At 36.2% G+C, this 22,075-nt stretch overlaps 1 protein-coding gene across 3 annotated transcripts in view; it reads right to left on the bottom strand.

Moving 5' to 3' along the window:
* SGCZ (sarcoglycan zeta) overlaps positions 1-22,075 on the bottom strand; it is a 1,126,701-nt gene that overhangs the window by 548,843 nt on the left and 555,783 nt on the right. The gene's annotated exons all lie outside the window — the stretch shown is intronic.

The following is a 22,075-nucleotide window of genomic DNA, read 5'->3' as shown; positions in this document are numbered from 1 at the left end:
ATAATGACAGGATCAAATTCACACATAACAATATTAACTTTAAATGTAAATGGGCTAAATGCTCCAACTAAAAGACACAGACTGGCAAACTGGATAAGGAGTCAAGATCCATCAGTGTGCTGTATTCAGGATACCCATCTCATGTGCAGAGACACACATAGACTCAAAATAAAGGGATGGAGGAAGATCTACCAAGCAAGTGGAAAACAAAAAAAGGCAGGGTTTGCAATCCTAGTCTCTGGTAAAATAGACTTTAAACCAACAAAGATCAAAAGAGACAAAGAAGGCCATTACATAATGGTAAAGGGATCAATTCAACAAGAAGAGCTAACTATCTTAAATATATATGCACCCAATACAGGAGCACCCAGATTCATAAAGCAAGTCCTGAGTGACCTACAAAGGGACTTGGACTCCCACACAATAATAATGGGAGACTTTAACACCCCACTGTCAACATTAGACAGATCAACGAGACAGAAGGTTAACAAGGACACCCAGGAATTGAACTCAGCTCTGCACCAAGCAGACCTAATAGACATCTACAGAACTCTCCACCCCAAATCAACAGAATATACATTTTTTTCAGCACCACACCACACCTATTCCAAAATTGACCACATAGTTGGAAGTAAAGCTCTCCTCAGCAAATGTAAAAGAACAGAAATTATAACAAACTGTCTCTCAGACCACAGAGCAATCAAACTAGAACTCAGGATTAAGAAACTCACTCAAAACCACTCAACTACATGGAAACTGAACAACCTGCTCGTGAATGACTACTGGGTACATAACAAAATGAAGGCAGTAATAAAGATGTTCTTTGAAACCGACGAGAACAAAGACACAACATACCAGAATCTCTGGGACACATTCAAAGCAGTGTGCAGAGGGAAATTTATAGCACTAAATGCCCACAAGAGAAAGTAGGAAAGATCCAAAATTGACACCCTAACATCACAATTAAAAGAACTAGAAAAGCAAGAGCAAACACATTCAAAAGCTAGCAGAAGGCAAGAAATAACTAAAATCAGAGCAGAACTGAAGGAAATAGAGACACAAAAAACCCTTCAAAAAATTAATGAATCCAGGAGCTGGTTTTTTGAAAAGATCAACAAAATTGATAGACCGCTAGCAAGACTAATAAAGAAGAAAAGAGAGAAGAATCAAATAGACACAATAAAAAATGATAAAGGGGATATCACCACCGATCCCACAGAAATACAATCTACCATCAGAGAATACTACAAACACCTCTATGCAAATAAACTAGAAAATCTAGAAGAAATGGATAAATTTCTCGAGAAATACATCCTCCCAAGACTAAACCAGGAAGAATTTGAATCTCTGAATAGACCAATAACAGGCTCTGAAATTGTGGCAATAATCAATAGCTTACCAATCAAAAAGAGTCCAGGACCTGATGGATTCACAGCCAAATTCTACCAGAGGTACAAGGAGGAGCTGGTACCATTCCTTCTGAAACTATTCCAATTGATAGTAAAAGAGGGAATCTTCCCTAACACATTTTATGAGGCCAGCATCCTCCTGATACCAAAGCCTGGCAGAGACACAAGCAAAACAGAGAATTTCAGACCAATATCCTTGATGAACATTGATGCAAAAATCCTCAATAAAATACTGGCAAACCGAATCCAGCAGCACATCAAAAAGCTTTTACACCATGATCAAGTGGGCTTCATCCCTGGGATGCAAGGCTGGTTCAACATATGCAAATCAATAAATGTAATGCAGCATATAAACAGAACCAAAGACAAAAACCACATGATTATCTCAACAGATGCAGAAAAGGCCTTTGACAAAATTCAACAACCCTTCATGCTAAAAACTCTCAATAAATTAGGTATTGATGGGACGTATCTCAAAATATTAAGAGCTATCTATGACAAACCCACAGCCAGTATCATACTGAATAGGCAAAAACTGGAAGCATTCCCTTTGAAAACTGGCACAAGACAGGGATGCCCTCTCTCACCACTCCTATTCAACATAGTGTTGGAAGTTCTGGCCAGGACAATCAGGCAGGAGAAGGAAATAAAGGGTATTATTTAGGAAAAGAGGAAGTCAAATTGTCCCTGTTTGCAGATGACATGATTGTATATCTAGAAAACCCGACTGTCTCAGCCCCAAATCTCCTTAAGCTGATAAGCAACTTCAGCAAAGTCTCAGGATACAAAATCAATGTACAAAAATCACAAGCACTCTTGTACACCAATAACAGACAGAGAGCCAAATCATGAGTGAACTCCCATTCACAATTGCTTCAAAGAGAATAAAATACCTAGGAATCCAACTTACAAGGGACGTGAAGGACCTCTTCAAGGAGAACTACAAACCACTGCTCAATGAAATAAAAGAGGATACAAACAAATGGAAGAACATTCCATGCTCATGGGTTGGAAGAATCAATATCGTGAAAATGGCCATACTGCCCAAGGTAATTTAGAGATTCAATGCCATCCCCATCAAGCTGCCAATGACTTTCTTCACAGAATTGGAAAAAACTACTTTAAAGTTCATATGGAACCAAAGAAGAGCCCGCATCGCCAAGTCAATTCTAAGTCGAAAGAACAAAGCTGGAGGCATCACGCTACCTGACTTCAAACTATACTACAAGGCTACAGTAACCAAAACAGCATGGTACTGGTACCACAACCGAGACATAGATCAATGGAACAGAACAGAGCCCTCAGAAATAATGCCACATATCTACAATTATCTGATCTTTGACAAACCTGACAAAAACAAGCAATGGGATAAGGATTCCCTATTTAATAAATGGTGCTGGGAAAACTGGCTAGCCTTATGTAGAAAGCTGAAACTGGATCCCTTCCTTACACCTTATACAAAAATTCATTCAAGATGGATTGGAGACTTACATGTTAGACTTAAAACCATAAAAACCCTAGAAGAAAACCTAGGCAATGCCATTCAGGACATAGGAATGGGCAAGGACTTCATGTCTAAAACACCAAAAGCAATGGCAACAAAAGCCAAAATTGACAAATGGGATCTAATTAAACTAAAGAGCTTCTGCACAGCAAAAGAAACTACCATCAGAGTGAACAGGCAACCTACAAAACGGGAGAAAATTTTCAAAACCTACTCATCTGACAAAGGGCTAATATCCAGAATCTACAATGAGCTCAAACAAATTTACAAGAAAAAAACAAACAACCCCATCAAAAAGTGGGTGAAGGACATGAACAGACCCTTCTCAAAAGAAGACATTTATGCAGCCAAAAAACACATGAAAAAATGCTCATCATCCCTGGCCATCAGAGAAATGCAAATCAAAACCACAGTGAGATACCATCTCACACCAGTTAGAATGGCCATCATTAAAAAGTCAGGAAACAACAGGTACTGGAGAGGATGTGGAGAAATAGGAACACTTTTACACTGTTGGTGGGACTGTAAACTAGTTCAACCATTGTGGAAGTCAGTGTGGTGATTCCTCAGGGATCTAGAACTAGAAATACCATTTGACCCAGCCATCCCATTACTGGGTATATACCCAAAGGACTATAAATCATGCTGCTATAAAGACACATGCACACGTATGTTTATTGCGGCACTATTCACAATAGCAAAGACTTGGAACCAACCCAAATGTCCAACAACGATAGACTGGATTAAGAAAATGTGGCACATATACACCATGGAATACTATGCAGTCATAAAAAATGATGAGTTCATATCCTTTGTAGGGACATGGATGAAACTGGAAACCATCATTCTCAGTAAACTATCGCAAGGACAAAAAACCAAACACCGCATGTTCTCACTCATAGGTGGGAATTGAACAATGAGAACACAGGGACAGAGGAAGGGGAACATCACACTGTGGCGACTGTTGTGGGGTGGGGGGAGGCGGGAGGGACAGCATTAGGAGATATACCTAATGCTAAATGACGAGTTAATGGGTGCATCACACCAACATGGCACATGGATACATATGTAACAAACCTGCACATTGTGCACACATACCCTAAAACTTAAAGTATAATAATAATAAAAAAAGAAAGAAAAAAAAAGAGAAACACAGAGGTCTTGTGTTCCAGATATTCTAGTTACTAAATGAATGATAGAAACATTTGAACGGCATAGAGTTTCAAAGAGTATAAATTAATCCTATATAGTCCTTAGCCCATGTATTTTGTAGTTTATCTCTTACTACAAGATAGCTTAGCCTATCTTTATCAATACACACAAAGTCTCACTACTATTCAGTAGCTCTGCATTACAATTGTTCAAAAAACAAACAACAAAAATATTTTAATCCCTGGGTACCAAATGTTTCAACCAATGTTTACCTTTCTCTGACACTGTTCTGTGACATAAACTCTATTGAAATCCATGTCTATAAGCGACCATGCTATTTTGATTCTTAGCAGCTTCGCTTTCTCATTCCTGTCCCTGAAGTGATGTCCCTCCCATCTTCACAGAAATAATCCAAACAGTTTTCAAATGCAATACCATTTGCAATACATGCTAGAAAATCTCTATCCAAAGTTAGCAAAATGAAAATCCATTCATATTTTAAAAACCCTCAGTTATCTCAAAAATGTTAGATTTTCAGAGAATCAAACTTCTCATAGAATCATAACCCTTTTTTTGAAAGCTTTCTATTACTCTGTGATAATTGAACAAGCATTTCACCCATTAAAAGACAGATCTGTTTTTGTCCAAAATGCGGATGACTATAAACGTTCATTTGTTTGCTCAATTGAATTTCTTCAATGGAGCCATTTAGGACAATGCATGATGGAGCATATTATATTTGCAAAAGTTCCTGCCAAAATAATAAGAGTCATAGAAGTTAACATTCAACAACTTTTGCATACACACACACACACACACACACACACACACACACAGAGTAGTAGAATAGAAACCTACTAAAATCCATAGCATTTATTCTAAAATAAATAATTCAATAAAATAATGAGTAACATATGACAAATTACACAGAGAAATAAAAAAAAAAAGGATATCCATTGCATGGCAAGTTTAGGAGCAAGACCACTTCGGGAGGAATCCCAGTTCCGTCACTTATTTCGGATGCTACCTTGAGCAATTTCATCCAGGCTGCTCACTGTGCCTCATTTTACCTATCTGTAGAGTGGCGAAGATCATGGTCATGAAAATAATAACAAAAATAATAATAATGCCTATTTATCGTAGTTGTGATGAGAATTAAGCATGTAAAAATATTTAAATCTCTTAGAAAATTGCCAATATGTAGCAAGCACTCAATAAATATGAGCTTTACTACTGCTGCTACCACTGCTTCTGCTACCATCATTACTTTTTTTGTTATTGTTTTGTTTTGAGAAGGAGTCTCACTCTGTCGCCCAGGCTGGAATGCAATGGCGTGATCTCGACTCACTGCAACTACCGCCTCCTGAGTTCAAGCGATTCTCCTGCCTCAGCCTCCCGAGTAGCTGGGATTACAGGCGTGCACCACCATGCCTGGCTAATTTTTGTATTTTTAGTAGAGATGTGGTTTCACTGTGTTGGTCAGTCTGGTTTCGAACTCCTGACCTTGTGATCTATTCGCCTCAGCCTCCCAAATTGCTGGGACTACAGGCAGGAGCCACTGCACTGGCCCCATCATTACTTTTAATGCCACAGCCATGTTAGACATTAGGTGTATATTTCAGGAAATATTACATAATACCTTCCATTTTTTTCCCCAGAGCAATGTTGGGTTCTTTCAAAAATGTGTAAATATTGTACAATATGAGTAAAGAATCTAAGCTTATTTTATGAGCAAATGAATACTTACTATATATTCCAGAGAAAGAAAATTACATGATTTACATGGGTATGAACTGTAAGTTATTCTGTTTGCCAGTAATTTCTTAGTTTTTCCACTGTCATCTTTATCAAATTTTGAATGCTAATCTTCTCTAAAGACTTTACTATGTAACTACTTGCAGAAGGTGTTCATATGTTCAATATAAAGTATCACAATATTTAATTGAAATAAAAACCAAGGCACTGATTTCTGTTCCTGTAATCATTTATTTGTCTAATAATTCTTATAATTTCCTGCATGCGTAACTTGAGGGACAAATAACCAATTGTTTTATGGGAATGACGTTTCCAATGTAGTTTATTTTAAAAGATGTTACAAAAAATTCAACTTTGGTTAGAAAGTTAATTTTGAGTGTGTATATGAAGGGTTTTTAAACTTTTTATTTTGAGATAATTGGAAATTCACCAGTAATTGTAAGAAATAATATAGAGAGACACCTTTAATTCTTTACCCAATTTCACCCAATGGGAGCATCTTGTAAAACTATTATGCAATAAAACAACCAAGATACTGACAGTAATAGACTCAAGATAAAGAATATTTCCATCACAATAAGAATCTCTCATGTTACCCTTTTATAGCCTCATCCAATCCCTTCCTATCCTTAACACTAAGCAACCAATAGTCTGTCCTCCCTTTCTAGAATGTCATTTAGGAGTGTTACATAATTGGAATCATACACTATGCAACCTTTTGTGGTTGCCTTTTTTACTCAGCATAATTTTATGGAGAGTCATCCAGAGTATTTCAAGTATCGTTCCTTTTTATTGCTGAAGACCAATCCATCGTCTGGATGTAGCACAGGCTGTTGAACTACTCACCCCTTGAAGCACATCAGGGTTTCTTCCGGTTTGAGCTCCTACAGATAAAGCTGCTGTAGGCATTTGTGTAAATGTTTTGTATGAATGTCGTTTTTATTTCTCCAGGAAAATTCCCAGGAGTGCAATTAATTTTTTAAGTAGCTAACAAACTGTTTATCCAAAGTGACTATGCCATTTTACAAACTAACCAGCAAAGCATGAGAGATAAAGTGTCTCCACATCCTCACCAGAATTATATGTTTATTGTTTTAGCCATTCTGATAAATGTGAAACAGCAAGATTTGTTACAGCCTTCCTTCCTTCCCCCTCTATCCCTCCCTTCCTTCTCTCCTTCCTTCTTTCTTTTCTTTTCGTTTTTTCTTCTTTTTCTCTTTCTCTTTCCTCCTCTCCTCTCCTTTCTTCCTTCCTCCCCGCTCTATCCCTCCCTTCCTTCTTTCCTTCCTTCTTTTCTTTTCGTTTTTTCTTTTTCTCCTTCTCTTTCCTCCTCTCCTTCCTTCCTTTTCTTTTCTTTCTTTTCTTCTTTCTTTCTTTCCCTTTCTTTTTCTTTGTTTTCCTTCCCTTCTTTTCTTCTCTCCTCTCCTCTCCCTCTCCCTCTCCTCTCTCTCTCTCTCTCCTCCTCTCTCCTTTCCTCTCCTTTCCCTTCCCTTTTCTCCTTTCTTTTCTCCCTTTCTCTCTCTCTCTCTTTCTCCACTAGGATTTCTGATTTGCTAACATCTTCAACTGAAAGTTTGGGATTTATGAGGAATATAGAAAACTACACGTTTTCTAAAATGGAAATTCTGTATACTAAGCCTTTAAATGCTACCAAAACCAGCAAACAACTATGACTTACATGTATGTTTTGATAAAGTGACTCTCCAAGTAAGTATTAAATACTATATAAATACTTTAAAAATTAAAATACTAGAAACAACATAAAAATGAACTAAATCAATTGAAGAAGACATACGAACTCTATTGTATGTCTATATATAAAATTTATTTTAGATGTTCAAAACTTAAAAAAATATATGTAGTGGGGCTGTTATTTAGGAAACTATTGTGGGTCACCCATTTATTTTCAATAATTTTTTAAATTAATGAGGTTTGTAAATGTTTACATATCTTTAAAATTTAGAGGGATTTTGATCTTCCTTTTGTGTTCAGTCTTCCTCAGCAGTCTAATTTTCTTAGTTGAGTGAAGAGACGTATGGATTTTTCCCTGTAACCCCAGAAATCTGTACTCTCCCAGGTTCCCTCATGAACAGGAAGGCAAGATGGTGGCCTTAGCATGTGCACAGACAGTGAGAAAAGGGGGAGCTCATGATGAAGTTTCCCATAGTAAACATTAAATATTACAACTTTAGCATAACTATATATGCATCAATATGCATATTTGACAGCTAATATTAAAATGGGGATATATTTTGACTTTTTAAATTATTTTGTAAAACAAAGTTGACATTATAATTAATACTTAATAATCATTGACCATGAAGCTATAATTAAAGCAACGAAAAAAATCGTTTACTTATTCAAATATGCTCAGGAAAAGTGTACATTTATTCTTTTTCTTGGGAACTTTCTGAATTTAGATTCTTAACAGCTGCCAATTAATATTAGCATTACTTCTAACTCCTTAATCAGACAGTGAAAACAAAACCAGAAAGAGAAAGACTGGTTCCAAAACGTGTCTCTCTGTTGTCAACACATATTGCGTTCATGAATATTATAATCCATCAGTGTATCTTACAAATGCAAATATTCAGACTATAGTTCGTTTTATGTACAGTTGTATGTTACTGAAATATTGAAAACCTAAGTCAAAATCAATTTTTAAAAACTTAGCCATAAAATCCTAAAATAATATGTAAAATATTCTTATCCTAATAAGAATCAGGCTTTGGATTTAAAATGTAGAATTATTTACTCTTTACCTTCTAATGAATTTGAATCATAGGTGAAAACACAAAGCCAATGTCCCTTAAGAATTTATAATCTAATTAAAAAAAGGAAACTACTGATGATACATTTGGCAATTGAAAAATGCAGTTATAAATGATGGACACAACATTATGCCATGTCCATCTTCACGTGTCCAAAAGGAGCCGCTCAGAGGTGCTCTTGCCCCACGCTCCTCCTCTCAGATGATGACAACTTCATTCTTTCAATTCCTCAAGCCCAAACCTTGGAGTCATCCTTGCTCCTCTTTGTTATACCTCACACACAATTCACTAATGTATTTTCAGCTCTATCATTCAGATTATTCAGAAAGTGTCTACTTCTTACCTTACTGGGTTATTGCTTCACCTGCATAAGTGCAGTGTTTTCCTAACTAGTCTGCTGCAATTGACCTCACACCCTTTCATAGCTTTTTCAACAGAGTAAACAGAGTGGTCCTGTAAATTCAGATCTGATCACTCCGCTCTGTGCGTTCCTATTTTTCTCATCATTCTAAGGTTCAGGCACCTGCTATTCCTACCACAGGATAAGATGCCCAGCCTCCAAGCCTTTGCAGTTGCTAATCCCTTGACCTGTTACGCTTTTCCCTACACATCCTCGCACTTTGGTTCACCCACTCCTTAATTCTTACTTAGATTACACCAGATCTCTTGAGTCCTGCTCTCTGTCCTGTTTAATTTGTTATGCTTTTGCCTGAAGTCTTCCTATACGACTCTCCTGCTTTACTTTTCTTCTCAGCAGGTATTATTAATGTACTCATAATTTTACCTATTTGTGTATTTGTTTTTTGTTTAGTTCACTAGAATGCAGTTTCCACAAAAGCAAGGATTTCTGTCCGCAGAATCTAGAAGAGTATCTAGCAGAGAGTAGATGCTTAATAAATATGAATTGAAGGAGGGAAGAAAAAGAGAAAGGAAGAAAGAAAGACAAAAATGAGGAAAGGAAGGAGGGAAGGGAGACAGGAAGGACAGGAAGGAAAAAGAGAAGAAAAAAGTCTCCACAGCCCTGTTGGGGTGTCAAAGAAGATTTACTTACTGAAGTTACTCACTGTAAAGCACCCAGTGTGAAAAAAATTACAAGTTCAATCTTTATTTTATTATGATAAAATGGTATATTTTATTAAATACTCAAAGAGTTACTTTTCTGTTAGAATTTAAATCAAGTTTAAAGTTTAGTTACATTTATTTTCCAAACCTCTGTAAATACTAGTTTTGGTATTCTATTAAACACTAGGGTGACTACAGCAAGTAACAACGTAGTGTATACTTCAAGATAGAAGATTTTGAATGTCATCACCACCAGAGATGATAAATGCTTAAAGTGCCGAATATGGTCATTAACCCGATTTGATCATCATACAATGAATATACGCATAGCAACATCACACTATACCCCATAGGCATGTACAATTATTTTGTATCAGTTACAAATATAAAAATTAATTGATAAAATATTGATTTCTTTTATAATTCTATCCCTTTCTTAAAATTTTTACAGGGTATGGTACAACAACATGATCTGTAAAGTATTTCTTAATAATAAAACAAGGACCAGAACAATTACATATTATATTATTCATAATAATTTTGGTAGCCAGATATGCATAATAGCAAAACCTACCTTGAGAGCCCATTCCAAAATATTCTATTTTCACTTAAAATAGCTCAACATTTTAAACGGTGGTCTTGGAAACTCCCTTTTATCTATGGCTTTGGGTGAAATCAACCAATGGCTCTCTGCTCCTGATGTAGGTCACAGGAAATTCATGAAGCATTTTTGGTGATATTGATTAAATTGTCTTCCAGCAATGTACATGTAGAAGTCCTTAAACCCAGTACCTCACAATGAGATTTGGAAATAAGATACCTGCATGTGTACTATTTCAAGTTAGGATGAGATCATACAGGAGGACCTATTATAGGTCACACTTTAGCCCTGATCCAGTATGACTGATGTAATTCTAAAAAGGGGAAATTTGCACCCAGTGAGAATGGCATGTGAACATGAAGGCAGAGATAGGGAGAATGCCATGTACAAGGCAAGGAACGCCTGAGGCTACCAGGACCTAGTAGAAAGGTTTGAAACAGCTCTTCCTTGCAGCCTTCAACAAGAACCAACCTTGCTGGTGCCTTGAAATCAGCCCGCTAACCTCCAGAACCACGAGACAACAAGGAAAATGAAACATGCAGTGTGTTGCTAAAATAAATATTGCATGTACTTCTATTCTGGCAGCAGAGACCTAACATTTTTGCAGGCATTTTAGACACTGTTTAGTGTCTGAAGAAAATAAAAGGGTTGAAGAGTTACTGTCATAGAAAAATAGCTGCAGTAAGGTTGGGCACAGTGGCTCACGCCCGGAATCCTAGCACTTTGGGAGGCTGAGGTGGGTGGATCGCCTGAGGTCAAGAGTTTGAGACCAGCCTGGGCAACATGGTGAAACCTCACCTCTACTAAAAATACTCAAATTACCCAGGCGTGGGTGGTGGGCACCTGTAATCCCAACTACCTGGGAGGGTGAGGCAGGAGAATTGCTTGAAACCAGGAGGCGGAGGTTTCAGTGAGCCAACATTCAGCCATTGCGCTCCAGCCTGGGCAACAGAGCAAAAACTCCACCACAAAAAAAAAAAAAAAAAAAAAAGAGAGAGAGAGAAAAGAAAAATAGCTGCAGTAAGGTCACTAAATAGAGGCTTCAGGAAAGGTCTCTGAGGAAAGAACCACTTGAGTTAAGCTCTCAGAGAAGAGAGATCAGTGAAATAACATTACAAACAGAATAAAGAATAAGTAGAAAGGTCTTACTGGGAAAGCTTGGCATTCTCAAAGTGAAGAAGAAACAGGAGAGGCCATACAGTAAACATGAAGAGGAGAGTAGTCCATATTTAAGAGAGAGGAGTTCTGTTTATTCTGCTTTGTTCTAACTGGAAACTAAACTTTTATACAGAGGTCTTACCTGATTTTGTTTTCAAAATTTTGTTTAGGATCAAGTCTGAAGAATTTACCCAGGATAGCAAGTATGCACATGAAAACAATGTAGAAAATTCCTGATTATTAATAAATACTATTGTGGGAGCAGCTATATTTAGCAGGTACTTCCCAGAATCCCTCTGCCCAAAATTATTTTTTGCTAGATTGCCTGTTCCTTTAGCCTGAAATTCTCTTTCTAGAAATGCATTTATGGAAACACCATACATATGCTAAAAAAATAGAAGGTGCATTTTACCACTTAGGCAGTTTGTGCCCCTGATGGACAATAATATACTCATTAAAATGGCGTATAAAATTGCTATGTGAAGACAACTAGATTAACAAAATAGAATACTAAGTGATGAACAAGAATGCATGTTTGCATCTGTCATAATTTCAACGATAAATATATAAATGCATTTGGACAACTGAATGGCCTAACAAATATGAAAAGAATCTTGTTAACGTTAAAGAGTTGTGTATTTTTATCATGATTTTCCTCCTACAATTAAAATGTACCTTAAGGTAAATATATTTCTTTGGATTGAGTCAATACAATACCTACAATTTAGAAATCCTCTTTTCGAATACAACACCAAACAAACATTGAGGCAAGAACATATGTTTTAGGTTAGGGTGTCGACAATTGGTCATCCCTGACTTCTTAAGAGGTTAACAAACCATGACTCAACATAAATTAGTAGCAAGTGGGGATTTCTGGCTAAGGACACTTGGAATTCAGAACTCTGAAATGACAACCCAGCTATTTCACATCTTGGAGTCTCTCCTGGGTTCTCGGATCAAAAAGGAGAGTAGAGGGACACGTGAACAATGAATGGGAGAAGAAAATTTAAATTCCTAATCACAAAATGTTTAACCCATCAGGACGACTGTTATTAAGTCTATGAAATGTGATCTCCAAACGTTAAAAAAAAAAAAACAGATAGCAGGAAAGATAATTTATCTTTGGCTTGTCCCCAGAGACAATGTGTAGCTTGATAATTGTTTTAACAATGTTAAATTTTAAATACACAAGTATTTTCAAATAATGAGCTTATTTTTCATTTACTGAAATCACTAGACTTATATTATTATACCAAAATATTTGCTAAAATTAACCAGCTAAGTAGGTAAGTAGAGGAAGAAAAATCCTTTCATATATCTTAGAAACCAGTTTAAGTAGCCTCAAAGTTGTACTCAAGAAATTCAAAATCCAGTCACTGTGATACTACTCTCTTCCATTCTCACTTTTTCTGTTCCCATTTTCTCCATGCATTATTGATCTATTACAGTCTCTTTGCTTATCTATATTCTACCCATACTTCAAGACTCAGTTTAAATTCTGAGGTTGACAGACTTTGCATTCAGACAGATGTTATTTCGAATTTTTGATTTGTCTGTTTCTATGATTTCAAGAAAATTAAATTACCTGAATTTGTTTCCTCATGTGAAATAGGCAATATTATGTTTTCCACATAAACGCTATCAGGAAAAAGGGAGATAAAGCACCCTGATAAGGCACCTAACAAATATTAATCTCTTCCCCATTTGTGTTAGTGCAATCTCATCCAGTTGGAAGTAATGTAAGGTAAAGAATATGAGCTCAGTAGCAGAATTTCAACAGAGTTTTACCACTCATACATGTGATACCTTCACTAGGTTGTTTAACCTGACTAGGTCCCTGTGTTAGGCATAATAATGGTCCTCCAAAGAAGTCTATGTACTGATCCCTGGAAGCTTTGAATTTATTACATTAGAGGGCAAAAGAAAACTAAGGTTGATAATGAAATCATGGTTGCTAATTAGATTAATCTGAGATAGGGAGAGTATCCTGCATTATCCACATGCATGGGACCAAGGTAATCACAAGGGTCCTTGGAAGTGGAAGAAGAGGTAGAAAAGAAGAGGTAGAACAGTGGCTCTGAGAGACTCAACAGGAGAAGAATTTGACTTGCTTTTCCGGATTTTGAAGGTGGAGGAAGGAGTCATGAGCCAAGGGATGTGACAGTCTCTAGAAGATAGAAATGAGTTTCAGCTGACAGCCAGCAAGAAAACCGGAATCACAGTCTTATAATCTGAAGGAACTAGATTCTGCCAAAAACACAAATAAACAAGGAAACAGATCCTCCCCTAGGATGTCCAGAAAGAAATGCAGTTCTGCCAACAACTTGATCTTAGCCTCGGAATTATGACCTATAAAACTATAAGATTGGTGTCTTTTAAGCCTAAAATTTGAAACAAATTCGTGAAGGAACGATAGAAAAACTAATGGAGTTTCCTTCATAAGAATTCTTAAATAGGGACAATTATACCTACCCCTTGGTATCATTTTGAAAATTTATTAGTTTCACACAAAAACCTAGCATGTTATTAGCATCCCATAGTAAATGCTCTTTTTACATATTCTTCTTCTTTTCTTATTCCACCCTGGATTACTATAAATGTATGCCATCTGTAGGTGTTATCTGGAAACTACGTATTGGTATATTTCATCCGTAGATGCATGCAACTAATTTTGTACAGGTGATATCTCTTCCAGTATCAATTTCTATTATAATTTAAGCTCCACAATTCACTGGCTGTGATCTTCAGGTGAGTTGTCTAACCTCTCTGTGCATGCCTCCTATCTGTAAATGAAAATAATAAGAGTAATAACTCTTTTATCTAGTTGTGGTAATAATTCAATGGAATGCTACTTACATAGCATTTAGACCAGCACCTGGAACATTGTATTTGCTCATTAAAATGAGCTACTTTTAATTTTTCACAGGCTTATATCCTTCAACTGATTAAACGATATTTTCCTTGATGTTCAAATAGTATCTTCCAGTAATTCTTATTCCACTTAGAACCTGGAAAAATGTCTAAATGAAAGTAGAGACTTGATAAATATTCATGGACTCAATTTTATGTTCTCCTTTAATCTAGTCACATATCATTAGCACTTAGACCCATTCTATCCCCATCCCTAGCTTGAAGGATAAAAGGAACTTTCAGTGAGAGGAGGGAAGGAGGGAATAAGTTAGAGAACCAGGGGCTCAGACACTCAGCTGCAGAAATACTGTCTTCCCTATTCTACTGTGTCAGACAGAGCAAGAAAATTTTAACATAATCAAAATTCACTCCAACTATTTTAAAAGTAACTGAAGAGCTAAGTGCTATATTTTCATGCTTAGATGTACAATGAGAAATGAGGACTAAATGGTTCCAAGTTAGTTTCCCAAATTCTGAAAATCTAAAGTCATTATTCTTTATAGCATAAAACACTCATCTTTTCAATACGATTTGAACTTAGAATTAAACATTTTTCCATTGCATTGAGCACACAAAAGGCTGATTCAATGACTGAAGATGGGAATGTACAAAACAAGCCTGCTGAACTCAGCCAATCACAAACACAGTTTGCTGAAGCAGGCGGAATGGGAATCTCTAACCATAATTATGTTAGATCACTTGAAACGAGGGAACATATTTTACTCATCTTGTGCTTAGAAGTGTGTGTTTAAAATGACAGAAATACCAATATTTGTTTAATTCAACTGCATGAATTTAACTGCTGTTTAGCAGAGTATATAGTAGTAGAAAAAGATATGGGATATTTCAACTGGGGAGTCAAGATTTGAGCAGAGAAAAAAACACCACATCATACTTTAAAGAGGACAAGAGCTTAAATCATCAACACAGATTCTTCTTATTAAAAGCAGGATGTGACCAACTAGTGGGACTAATTACTTAAAATGACTCATTTCAGTACATTTTATTATTTCATGTGTGTCACTTAGTGTATGTGATATGATTATCTTATTAAAATGCTGACTTTAAAAATCTAATATCCACTGTTGACATTACTTTCATAATTTGAATTCTACGAACATTACTACAGTGAACAGCTTTTCTCCGAGAAACATGTTCAAAGAAAATAGCATCAGTTTCCAAATATCTCATGTTGTTCCAAAGTTCTATGACATATGGACTGTGGTTAGGAGAGCTGGCTTTGAGATCAGGTCACCTCATTTTAGATCCTGTCTCTAGCACTAGGTGATCCTGGTCAAGCTATTTGTGAAATACCATTTACATTTTTAGGTGGGGGAATAAATGGCATTAAAACTCCTTTTTTTATTATTATACTTTAAGTTCTACGGTACATGTGCGCAACATGCAGGTTAGTTCCATATGTATACATGTGCCATGTTGGTGTGCTGCACCCAGCAACTTGTCATTTAATATTAGGTATCTACCTCCTAATCCCTCCCCCATCCCCTGACCCCACAACAGGCCCCGGTGTCTGATGTTCCCCTTCCTATGTCCATGTGTTCTCATTGTTCAATTCCCACCTATGAGTGAGAACATGTGGTGTTTGGTTTTTTTGTCCTTGTGATAGTTTGCTAAGAATGATGGTTTCCAGCTTCATGCATGTCCCTACAAAGGACATGAACTCATCATTTTTTATGGCTGCATAGTATTCCACGGTGTATATGTGCCACATTTTCTTAATCCAGTCTATCGTTGTTGGACATTTGGGTTGGTTCCAAGTCTTTGCTATTGTGAATAGTGCCTCAATAAACATACGTATGCATCTGTTTTTATAGCAGCATGTTTTATAATCCTTTGGATATATATCCAGTAATGGGATGGCTGGGTCAAATGGTATTTCTAAACTCTTATCACTATATCTGCCACAAAACAAGTGTTCAATAGATATTAGATATTTGCATTACTATATTTTAAAAACTAATCCTTTCCTTGTGGCTTTGCTCAAAGCATCTTGGAGCTTTTCATACCCTATTCATCATCTTTATAGAATTTAATACAGCCAACCAAGAAAAAAGAAGGTGCATATATATTTTCTTCTTCTATTGTTCTAATGTCTGTGTAGAAATCTTTACTAGCAGTAAACAAAGGGTGACAAAAGTAATATGGTCATTCTGAAATTAAATACAAGAAATTCAAAAATGACTATTAAGTGTCGATCATTTGAATTGCAAAAGTTAAGTTTTCACTTTCATTTTTAGTGAATTTAAACTTCAAAAATGCAAGTAATTCTAATGAAGGGCTGTGAAGAAGAAATGAACGTCATCCCACATCCTAGGCAGCATGTAAGCCTTGCAGCATTAGGCTCTGGGACCTAAGGTTGAACAAGAAACTGATTCTGGCAACTGAGCAAACATTCACCCTTCTCAGATTTTAAGTCTTATCTCTGAATATCTTTTAACCACTCAGTTTCTGATGTTTTTGCCAAGCATCCACCTGCCTTTCAAACGTCCTAACAAATACTATGGTTGCATCCAAATCTCATGAAGCATCCTATTACTGAAATGCTTGTAAGGCATAAAAGGAATGCTGGCAGTGTGTACAGTAATAAATGCCTTTTCTGTTGTTGGTAATTTTCACATTGCTGTTTTCATCAATTACTCACAATCAGAGGCTTGCAGGATGGCAAAACTCACATGCAAGGTCTTTAAAAATATGTCCTGCAAGTGAATTAATATTCTTCATCTTATGATGGTAATTGGTGACCAGATGCAGTGAATCACAAAAACGTTAGTGTCCTTTCAACCTAAGAATCTTTTGTCTGCTTAACAAACAGCAGGTTGAAGGCTGTAAAGGCAAATCACAAATAATATGTCAATTATATCTTATCAGCACAACTGTTTGCCTGGCTTTTTTCTGTAGATAAACCAAAACATATTTATCAGTCTTTGGAATTGAGAAGGACAGCACAAGTTATTTTCTCAATACCCTAATAGAGAGACAAGGACATACCTTGCTGGTAGAATTTGCAAAAAAAAAAAAAAAAAGAATTGAATTACAGTGTAAGTTTCTGGGAAACATGACAACAAAACTAGGGCACATTTAGTTGTTATTTTATGCTGCTTGAGAGAAATAAATTCCGGAATCAATGTTGATATCTACATGTTTGGGCAAATGAGGTAGCAACTCTTCAGCCTTATTTCATAAAAAGAACTATTTTAACATTCGTTAGGTACTAAAATATTCTATAAGAATAAGCCCTAGAAATATGTTTGTATGTGTGTGTTTATATATAAACACACACATATATATGCACACACATATATATATATATTTATATAGCATAAGAATGACTAATGAGCATATCAATGATCAGTTTATATATACCAATGATCACCGACACATATATAGAGAGACATATATATAGTCAATATTATAGTACTATCTTCAATGTTCAAAGTGCTTGAAGCAGGTATGATATAAATACAAACTTGAAAGTTTCCAATAAATATTCTGAAACCATTCTTTGAAAAGGAGGAAGGGCTGAGAGTAATGTAAAAGGTTTGGAGAGGGCATCAATTCCTAAACTAATCTCTCAGGATTATTCTGGCATGTATAACTGATGAAGAAACCTATTACACTAACTTAGGAAAGTTATTTGGCTCCTAGAGAAGCGGATGAATAAATTGAACTCATACAGGGTTTTTCACAACACACTTTTCAAAGCTTCATCTCATGATGCAGAACTGGAAAAATCCAGTGCACAAAATGTGGGAGATCACAGCATTCATCGCGCCCTGGACTCATGTTGTCATGAAAGCTTGTCGTACCACACCAAATGAACTTCCGAGAAATGCATTTAAACCGTCGGTCTTTAAAAATATAGTGATAAAATACTCTTATTCTACTTTATGAAGTACCAAACTATAACAAAAATATAACACTCTCTTTCTGAAGCCAAATGTTGTGGACTTATGTGCCGTTTACACCACAAAGATACTTAAAAATCTAATGATTCCAGAAGAGTAAAATCGCGATACTTTGAATTACCATCACTATTGAACTTTTGTTGATTTTCATGATGCTTAGGGCATTGTGTTGCCATTTTAGAATGAATAAAACATGGTCTCCGTAATCAAAGTGATAGTGGTTGAGACAGGTTATAAACATAAAAGAGAGATGATAATGAAAAATAATTAGAAGATTATTGCTAAAATAAACACTATCCCCTATATATGAGGACCTCAGCTCTCTTAGATACCTAGAGTTTACAAATACTTCAAGGAAAATTTCGACCATGATCCACCAAGCAACCTAGATTATTTATTTATTTATTTGAGATGGAATCTCACTCTATTGCCCAGGCTGGAGTGCAGTGGCAGGATCTCGGCTCACCGCAACCTCCGACTCCCAGGTTCAAGCGATTCTCCTGCCTCAGCCTCCTGAGTAGCTGGGATTACAGGCAACCCCGCCAACACACCCAGCTAACTGTTGTATCTTTAGTAGATACGGGGGATTCATCATGTTGGCTAGGCCAGTCTCAAACTCCTGACCTCAGGTGATCCACCCACCTCGGCCTCCCAAAGTGCTGGGATTACAGGCGTGAGCCACCGCCCCCAGCCGAGATTTATTTTTAAATGAATTCAGTGCATGCTCATAGGCAGAAATCTCTGTGGTGATTATATCCCACACTTGAATATACCGTTTTTTCAGTCTAATCCTACACCTGACTTTATACTCTACTTCGTTTGATTGCTTAAAAAAATAAGACCTCAGGTCGTTTCTAACCTCTGAGGTTAGCAAAAGAAACAATATGGCATGGTAAAGTGGGCTGACGCCTTTCTAAAAGAAATGTAAAACCTGAAATTCCACCAAGATTTATAATCAGGAATTCACTCTTTGCCCTGTTTTGAACTTCATAACTTACTTTAAAATGTAAGTTTTAACTACTCTTTCCTCTATGTGTCTTATAAATAATTACCTTTGTCCAAAAGCAATAAATTTTGATATGACTCTAGGCTGAAGTTATGAAGAAATATGAAGGTACTATACTGTCAAAGAACAGCAGAAAGGCTAACCTAGAAGAATTTATATGCGGGGGTGAGTCAAAATGCCAACATCATGCAGGATTATTACTACTGCATTATGCCGTTATTTTATTTAAAGAAAAATATTTGACAATTAAACATATATACTTAAGGTGTACAGGTTGAGGATTTGATGTCGTTATGCATGGTGAAATAAATCACTACAATAAAGCTAATTAACGTATCTGTCACCTCAGTTATTTTCTGTGTGTGTGTGTGTGTGTGGTAAGAACACATAAGTTCTACTCTCATAGAAAATTTCAAGTATACAATAAAATACTGTTAACTAGAGTTACAATGTTGTGCACTAGAGGTTTACAACTGGCCAGGTGCAGCGGCTCACACCTGTAATCCCAGCATTTTGGGAGGCTTAGGCAGATGAATCCCTTGAGCTCAGGAGTTCAACACCAGCCTGAGAAACATAGTAAAACCTCGTCCCTACAAACACACACACACACACACACACGCACACACATACACACAATAAATATATATATAGCTGGGCATAGTAGCTCTCACCTGTAATCCCAGCTACTCAGGAGTTGAGAGGCAGGAGGATCGCTTGAGTCCAGGAGGCCTAGGCCGCAGTGAGCCAAGACACACCACTGCACTTCAGCCTGGACAACAGAGCAAGACCCTGTCTCAAAATAAATAAATAAATAGAGCTACATTACTTACTAATCTTGAATAACTAAAATTTTGTGTCCTTTGACCAGTGTCTACCCGTTTTCCTTGCCCCTCCATCCACAGGTAACCACCCTTCTCTCTATTTCTATAACAATATAGATTCCACATATAAGGAAGATCATGCAGTATTTGTCTTCTTGTATCTGAATTATTTCACTTAGCAGAATGGCCTCCAGGTTCATACATGTTATCACAAATGTCAGCACTTGCTTCTGTCTTACGGCTGAATAATATTCCATTTTGTGTACACACATGCACACACACACACACATTTTTTTGTCCATTCATTCAACAGAGTTTTAGTATGTTTCCATATCTTGTCTATTGTGAACAATGTTGAAATGGGAGTGCAGATATCTCATCGAGATCCTCACTTTACTTCCTTTAGATATATACCCACAAATGTGATTGCTGGATTCCAATTTTGTAGTTCCATTTTAGTCCACACAGAAACTAAACTAACACTAAATACAAAGTCCATGTCTTGTTACAGATTCTTCCTCTAATTACTTATTAAACAGCATATACAATTATAGCATGATATTTTGGATACAATAACTAAGTTTATATCTTTTTCAGCTATAATGATTTGTCAAAAAATCAAATATATCCTTAAATTTAACTCCAGCAGGAATTTTAAAAATTGTTTTTGACAGTTTTATTAATCACAGTGTGTTCCTGTATACTTAAGATTTGTTCCAGCCTGCATTCCAGGTTTTAAAATTAGGGAAACGTAAGATTATGTTTCCAAATATGCTGATGATATAAAGTTTTATATTGTAGTGATAATGGATCCACTATGGTTGGTGATATAAACACATTAATTTGTAGCATAAACAACTATTTACCATTCCCCTAAATCAGAGCAAAATTACCTATCTGTACTTCAATTTATATCTAACACTGTCTCTTCTGAATTGCATATTATTGCTATCAGTTTATCATTAGTCTCTCAAATTGGTATCTTTCAAGGTGCCTGGAAAAGTTAATAATTATGTTTGTAAGAACAAAGTTAAAGTATTTTCGTCTGTTGTTTAGTCTGTTATTATACTAAGACTTCCTAATGATAATAGCAATGAGTAGATTAATTTGAGGCTAATGGGATATCGGCAGATCTAATCTACAAAATGTTCTTACACCTGAGGAAAATCATACAATTAGTACATTTAAATTGGAACACAATATATAATATTAAGAACACAAACAACAGAAAGAGCACTCTCAATGGTCCAAGTCCTAAGCTGTTTGCATATTTTGACTCATTTATTTTCAAGACAACCCATGAGGTAGGTGTGATCCTTGTTCCTCATTTTAAAGATGAAACTGAGACCTAAAGGTGTTTAATTACTTGTCTGAGTTGCATAGACAGTAAATGTCAAAGCTCATATTCATGTCAAACCCAAGCCATCTGGCTGCACAACCATGGTCTAAATCTACTACCCTGTAGAACTAGTGAGTACACCGGTTGAAACCAAGAACAACTATCACTGAAAGAAACAATAGGTCAGCCTGGATGTGTTTACATACCCAAGTTTCTAGCTCTCAAGCTTCCTTGGTGTGCTGAAGCTTGGGCTGGGAAAGAAGTCCACTGCGCATTCATTTTCCTCTTCTTCAGTGTCTCTGGATTTATAGATGTAATAGTTCCTCTGCACTTCAGCTTCAGAATCATGTAGGACTGAGTCATCCATTTATAGAACTCATTTCTTTTGTAACTTCTCAAAATATTTAAAATTGTGCAGATGAGGGAGTCTGATGGTTCTCACAATGGTGTCATGTGACAACGGTATCTTTTTATGACCTCTACTGGCTGTCTCTGCTCTAGCATTTCATAATTGGGCTTCAACTTCAGAGACCTAAGTTATTTAAAAGAGTTTCTTATCAGGTGTTAAAACGCTTTTATTAATAGATGGATTGGCATCAGTTGATTTTAATTTTTATCCAAGAAAAGAAAAACCCAAGATTGAAAAGTATTACATGTTCAA

This window comes from Symphalangus syndactylus, chromosome 1 (assembly GCF_028878055.3).
Source record: "Symphalangus syndactylus isolate Jambi chromosome 1, NHGRI_mSymSyn1-v2.1_pri, whole genome shotgun sequence".
In the NCBI taxonomy this organism is placed as follows: Eukaryota; Metazoa; Chordata; class Mammalia; order Primates; family Hylobatidae; genus Symphalangus; species Symphalangus syndactylus.
The sequence above is the reverse complement of the archived record's forward strand: the minus strand, read 5'-3'. Positions and strand labels throughout refer to the sequence as shown.